A 6,000-nucleotide genomic window follows, 5' to 3' on the forward strand; every position below is an offset into this window, starting at 1 on the left:
TAGAGTGACCAATGAGATACTGTAGGGTGACCAGTGAGAAACTGTAGAATGACCTATGAGATACTGTAGAGTGACCAATGTGATACTGTAGAGTGACCTATGAGATACTGTAGAGTGACCAATGAGGTGCTGAAAAGTGACCAGTGAGATACTATAGAGTGACAAGTGAGATACTGTAGAGTGACCAGTGAGATACTGTAGAGTGACCAGTGAGATACTGTAGAGTGACCAGTGTGATACTGTAGAGTGACCAGTGAGAAACTGTAGAGCGACAAGTGAGATACTGTAGAATGACCAATGAGATACTGCCGAGTGACAAGTGAGATATTGTAGAGTGACCAGTGAGATGCTCTATAGTGACCAGTGACATACTGTAGAGTGACCAATGAGATACTGTAGAATGACCAGGGAGATAATGTAGACTGACCAATGAGATACTGTAGAATGACCAGTGAGATACTGAAGATTGCCCAGTGAGATAATGTAGAGTGACCAGTGAGACACTGTAGACTGACCAATGAGAAACTCTAGAGTGACCATTGAGGAACTGTAGAGTGACCAGTGAGGTAATGTAGAGTGACCAGTGAGTTACTGTAGAGTGACCAATGAGATACTGTTGAGTGACCAGTGAGATACTGTAGAGTGACCAGTGAGACACTGTAGACTGACTAGTGAGATAATGTAGAGCGACCAATGAGATACTGTAGAGTGACCAGTGAGATACTGTAGAGTGACCAATGAGATACTGTAGAGTGACCAATGAGGTAATGAAGAGTGGCCAGTGAGATACTGTAGAGTGACCAATGAGATACTGTAGAGTGACCAGTGAGATACTGTAGAGTGACCAATGAGGTACTGTAGAGTGACCAGTGAGATAATGTAGAGTGACCAGGGAGATACTGTAGAGTGACCAGTGTGATACTGTAGAGTAACCAGTGAGATATTCTAAAGTGACCAGTGAAATACTGTAGAGTGACCAGTGTGGTACAGTAGAATGACCAGTGAGGTACTGAAGAGTGACCAGTCAGATACTGTAGAGTGACAAGTGAGAAACTGTAGAGCGACAAGTGAGATACTGCAGAGTGACCAGTGAGATACTGTAGAGTGACCAATAAGATACTGCAGAGTGACCAGTGAGATACTGTAGAGTGACCAGTGAGATACTGTAGAGTGACCAGTGAGATGCTGTATAGTGACCAGTGAGATACTGTAGAGTGACCAATAAGATACTGCAGAGTGACCAGTGAGATACTGTAGAGTGACCAGTGACATACTGTAGAGTGACCAGTGAGATGCTGTATAGTGACCAGTGACATACTGTAGAGTGACCAATGAGATACTGTAGAGTGACCAATGAGATACTGTAGAGTGACCAGTGAGATACTGTAGACTGACTAATCGGGTACTTTAGAGTGACCAATGCGATACTGTACAATGACCAGTGAGTTACTGTAGAGTGACCAATGAGATACTGTTGAGTGACCAGTGAGATACTGTAGAGTGACCAGTGAGACGCTGTAGACTGACTAGTGAGATAATGTAGAGTGACCAATGAGATACTGTAGAGGGACCAGTGAGAAACTGTAGACTGAACAGTGAAATACTGCAGAGTGAGGAGTGAGATACTGCAGAGTGACCAATGAGATACTGTAGAGTGAATAGTGTGATTATGTAGAGTTACCAGTGAGATACTCTAAAGTGACCAGTGAAATACTGTAGAGTGGCCAGTGAGGAACTGTAGAGTGACCAGTGAGATACTGTAGAGTGACCAATGAGATACTGTAGAGTGACCAGTGAGATACTGTAGAGTGACCAGTGAGGTACTGTAGAGTGACCAGTGAGATACTGTAGAGTGACCAGTGAGACACTGTAGAATGACCAGTGAGATACTGTAGAGTGACCAATGAGATACTGTAGAATGACCAATGAGATACTGTAGAGTGACCAGTGAGATACTGTAGAGTGACCAATGAGATACTGTAGAGTGACCAATGAGATACTGTACAGTGACCAATAAGGCACTGTAGAGTGACCAGTGAGATACTGTAGAGTGACCAATGAGATACTGTAGAGTGACCAGTGTGATTTTGTAGAGTGACCAGTGAGATACTCAAGTGTGACCAGTGAAATACTGTAGAGTGACCAATGAGATACTGCAGAGTGACCAATGAGATACTGTAGATGACCAGTGAGATACCGTAGAGTGACCAGTGTGATACTGTAGATGACCAGTGAGATACCGTAGAGTGACCAGTGAGATACTGTAGATGACCAGTAAGATACCGTATAGTGACCAGTGAGATTCTGTAGAATGACCAGTGAGATACTGTAGCGTGACCAATGAGATACTGTAGAATGACCAGTGTGATACTGTAGAGTGGCCAATGAGATACTGTAGATGTACAGTGGTTGGTGCTGTTCCCTGCATTTCTCTTGTAGTTGACGTGCGGTGAAGATCACTCTACAGTATCTCACTGGTCACTAAACAGTATCTCACTGGTCACTAAACATTATCTCACTGGACACTTTACAGTACCTCATTGGTCACTGGACACTTTACAGTGCCTCATTGGTCACTCTACTGTTGAGTGGCCAGTGAGATACTGCAGAATGACTAGTGTGATACTGTAGAGCGACCAATGAGATACTGTAGATGTACAGTGGCCAATGAGGTACTGTACAGTGTCCAGTGAGATACTGTTGAGTGACCAGTGAGATACTGTAGAGTGATCTTCACCGCACGTCAACTACAAGAGAAATGCAGGGAACAGCACCAACCACTGTACATGGCCTTCTTTGATCTCACAAAGGCCTTCGACACTGTCAACCGTGAGGGATTATGGAGTGTCCTCCTCAAATTCGGCTGCCCTCAAAAGTTTGTCACTATCCTCCGCCTGCTTCACGACGACATGCAAGCCGTGATCGTGACCAACGGTTCCACCACAGACCCAATTCACGTATGAACCGGAGTCAAGCAAGGCTGTGTCAACGCTCTTCTCAATCTTCCTTGCTGCAATGCTCCATCTCACCCTCAGTAAGCTCCCCACTGGAGTGGAGCTAATTTACAGAACAAACGGGAAACTGTTCAACCTCCGTCACCCCCAGTCCAGATCCAAGGTCGTCCCATCCTCTGTCGTCGAATTACAGTATGCAGACGATGCTTGCGTCTGCACTCACTCAGAGGTCGAACTCCAAACCATCGTAAACACCTTCACCGAAGCATAAGAGAGCATGGGCCTTACACTAAACATCCGTAAGACAAAGGTCCTCTACCAACCTGCCCCCGCCACACAGTGCTGCCCCCCCGATTATCAAAATCCACGACAAGGCCTTGGACAACGTGGACCACTTTCCATACCTCGGGAGCCTACTGTCAACAAGGGCAGACGTCGACGACGAAGTCCAACACCGCCTTCAGTGTGCCAGTGCAGCCTTCAGTCACCTGAGAAAGAGAGTGTTTGAAGACTAGGACCTCAAACCTGGCACTAAGCTCATGGTCTACAGGGCAGCAGTGATACCTGCCCTGCTGTATGCCTCAGAGACATGGACCATGTACAGCAGGCACCTCAAAGCACTGGAGAGGTACCACCAACGCTGCCTCCGCAAGATCCTGCAAATCCATTGGCAGGATAGGCGCACCAACGTCAGTGTTCTTGCTCAGGCCAACATCCCCAGCATCGAAGCTCTGACCACGCTCAATCAGCTCTGATGGACGGGTCACATTGTCCGCATGCCCGATACGAGACTCCCAAAACAAGCGCTCTACTCGGAGCTCCGGCACGGCAAGAGAGCCCCAGGTGGGCAGAGGAAACGCTTCAAGGACACCCTCAAAGCCTCCTTGAAAAAGTGTAACATCCCCACCGACACCTGGGAATCCCTGGCCCAAGACCGCACAAAGTGGAGGAGAAGTATCCGGGAAGGCGCCAAACACCTCGAGTCTCTTCGCCGGGAGCAAGTGGAAGCCAAGCGCAGGCAGCGCAAGGAGCGCACGTCAACCCAAGCACCCCGCCCACCCGCCCCTTCAACCACCATCTGCCCCACCTGTGACAGAGACTGTAGGTCCTGCATTGGACTCATCAGTCACCTGAGAACTCATTTTTAATGTGGAAGCAAGTTATCCTCAGTTCCGAGGGACTGCCTAAGAGAAGAAGAGGAGACTGTAGAGTGACCAATGAGGTACTGTAAAGTGTCCAGTGAGATACTGTTGAGTGACCAGTGAGATACTGTAGAGTGACCAATGAGATACTGTAGAGTGACCAGTGAGGTACTGTAGAGTGACCAGTGAGGTACTGTAGAGTGACCAATGAGATAGCGGAGAGTGACCAATGAGATAGCGGAGAGTGACCAATGAGATAGCGGAGAGTGACCAATGATGTACGTTAAGGAGACTAGTGAGGTACTATAGGGTGAACAGTAGGGTACTCTGCGGTGAGTAGGACCTTCGGTACTGTTTTCCAGCTATGAGTGAATGCCTTCCGCGGAGGAGTTGAGCAAATTGCGAAAGAGAAAAGTTTACAAATCATGGATTGAGAGTGGACCGGATGGGATACATTCCATCTGAGTGAACAAGCATGTTTAGCATTTCAGGTCAGGCCTGCAGTGGCAGGAGGATGGATGATCTATGGGAGAATTTTCAAAACTGCGACATCTGGAGTTTGTCATCTGTTGGCCCAGACCATCCCAGCATTCTCCAGACACCAGGTTCTACAAAGCTGTTGTACAACTTTCCTCAGAGTGCTTGAAAAAACACTGACCATGATCAGACAAGAGCAGGCCACAGGCGTGGCAGCCAGCCTACCCACTACCTCCCAGTCAGGGTATTTAAGTATGAGGCTTTTTCTTACAGAAAGATTACTGCAGATAAGTATTGATTGTGAAAACCGTCAGAGCTATCTTTGGGTCAGCTTCGACAAGGTTTCCGATGCAGCACCGACCGGGAAGCTCCCAGATTTCGATATCTAGCTGATCTCACCTGGGGCATTGGTACAGGGTACTGCAGTAGGCCGCATCACACCTGGTTAGAGAAGGTAACATTGCTTTGTCTCCCCACTCCTGATCACTGTACTGTGACACCCCTACTGAAAACACACATGGCAGGATTGGGCTCGGCACTGAGATCCAACATAGTAAGGTATGGCCATTTGGGCAAGGTACAGGAGGACAGGCCACTGGACCTGGAAGTGTTCCTTAGCGATGTAAGGGAGCAGTGAAATAATTGGAGACAAATTGGAATGGGAGAAGATTATCATTTGATAAGTGATGCTTCTCTCACCTCTAAATTCCAACCTCTATCTCGCCGTTGTGACCCTATTATTGACACGACTAAGGTCCCTGCCCTTTGAACTTTCCTCCCTTTTTACTCCTAAGCTCCCGCTATGTCCCGTCCTACACTCTCTCCTTCCTGTATCCTGACCGTGTTGAAATCAAGGCCATAGCACCATCTTCTTAATCTAACTCGTGCTGCGTGTGTGCCACCCAGTGTATCCTTTCTTGCTTACTCTCCCAATCCTCTCACCCCACTCCATGCTGGATGTCTCTGAACTGCTGCTTGGGAGGACAGAGATTGAAGGAGAAGGCAGAGGAGATGATATGAGGAGATTTGACAGAGTTTCCACTGGCAGGAGGTTCGGTAACCAGAGGACACAGATTTAAGATAATTGGCAAAAGAACCAAAGGGGAGATGTGGAGATTTTTTTTAACACAGCGAGTTGTTATGATCTGGAATGCACTGCCTGAAAGGCTGGTAGATGCAGATTCCTCCATCCCTTTTTTTAAGATTCTTAAGTGAGTGCAGGGTTTTTGGCCCTCATTCCCATCCATCGAAGTCCATTTCAAATACAACATAGCTGATTACCTGACCATGGTAAAGGATAACAAACTGAGAAGAACCTTGACAAGGTACAGACTTAGCGAACATAGCCTAGCGATCGAAAAAGGCAGACACAGGCAGACCAGGCTGCCAAGAGAAGACAGGATATGCTCTCACTGCAGTCAGGGAGT

This window comes from Somniosus microcephalus, chromosome 9 (genome assembly GCF_052327205.1).
Source record: "Somniosus microcephalus isolate GS21.2 chromosome 9, FLI_Smic_1.0, whole genome shotgun sequence".
Taxonomy (NCBI): Eukaryota; Metazoa; Chordata; class Chondrichthyes; order Squaliformes; family Somniosidae; genus Somniosus; species Somniosus microcephalus.